Source organism: Aethalodelphis obliquidens, unplaced genomic scaffold (assembly GCF_003676395.1).
Source record: "Aethalodelphis obliquidens isolate GAN/ISIS:26980383/991018 unplaced genomic scaffold, ASM367639v1 scaffold1, whole genome shotgun sequence".
NCBI classification, from domain to species: Eukaryota; Metazoa; Chordata; class Mammalia; order Artiodactyla; family Delphinidae; genus Aethalodelphis; species Aethalodelphis obliquidens.
The window spans coordinates 79583260-79584323 of NW_020837945.1; positions in this window are offsets into that span (position 1 = coordinate 79583260).

Here is a 1064-nt window from a genome sequence, read left to right on the forward strand (position 1 = left end):
CTTATGTGAATAGTGGAACACTTCAAGTTGCATGAAGCTTCTAGACCTTTACCTGCCTCCCTTCTGTGTCCTAGAACAGCAGTACAGGCATCGTACCTCACTGATGTAGCAACTGATTCTTTTTTCTTACCATTTTTCCTACACATTTTAATTTTTTTTCCATTTCTCTCTTTCTTCTTTGTTTTGAAAAAAACTTTTGGTGTGTTGCATGTAAGATAGAGGCCATTAATTTCGCCATGTCTCTTCTGGATAGGTGAATAGAGAACACCCAATTTCATATTGAACGACAGACTCTACAGCCCAAGATACACTGATGTGAAGTCCAAATCTGAGTCTTCATTCAAATTTGATATCTAGAAACTGGTAAGCACATTAAAAACTAAATGTGAGTACTAGTTCATGTTTACTACATACAAAAAGAAGTTTTGAGGTTACATAGAAGAAGTGAAGTATTAAACGGGAATTGTATACCTAGCACCTTGGTGGGAATTCTGCCCTCCAGCTGGGCTCAGCCCTCCAGTCCGGGAGACTCACAGGGTAGAGAGGGCTCCACCCAGGGTGGGGTGTCGGCCTGGGCTGGGGAGAAAAACAGGCTCATCTGGTGGTGTGCTGCATTGTTGGTTTGCTGCTCCCAGAAAGCATGCTGATGGCCTTCAGGTGATGCACACTTCGTGTGTAAACAGTCCTCTTGTCTACTAACAAGACCTTGACTATGGACTGTTTATAATCTCGCCTTCCGGTCTGGGAAGGATAGCATTCAAGGTACAGTAGGACCCTAGGCTCCAAAGCTTCTATTGTCATCCATGCTCCATCAACTTTGTAGAAAAGTCATTTTATCTTCAGATGAAGTAGATGGATCATTCTTTTATTCTAGTGCCAGAGCTGGGTAACGAATAAGACTTGTTCCTTGAAGAGCTCGCACAGAGAGTGTCAGAGTGCTGGCTCTGGACCAGGCTGCCTGGTTTTGAATCCTGGGTCTTCCCCTTCCTAGTTGTGAAAGCCTGGGTAAATCACTTAGCTTTTCTGGTCCCTGGTTGCCTTGTCTATAAAATGGGGATAATAAT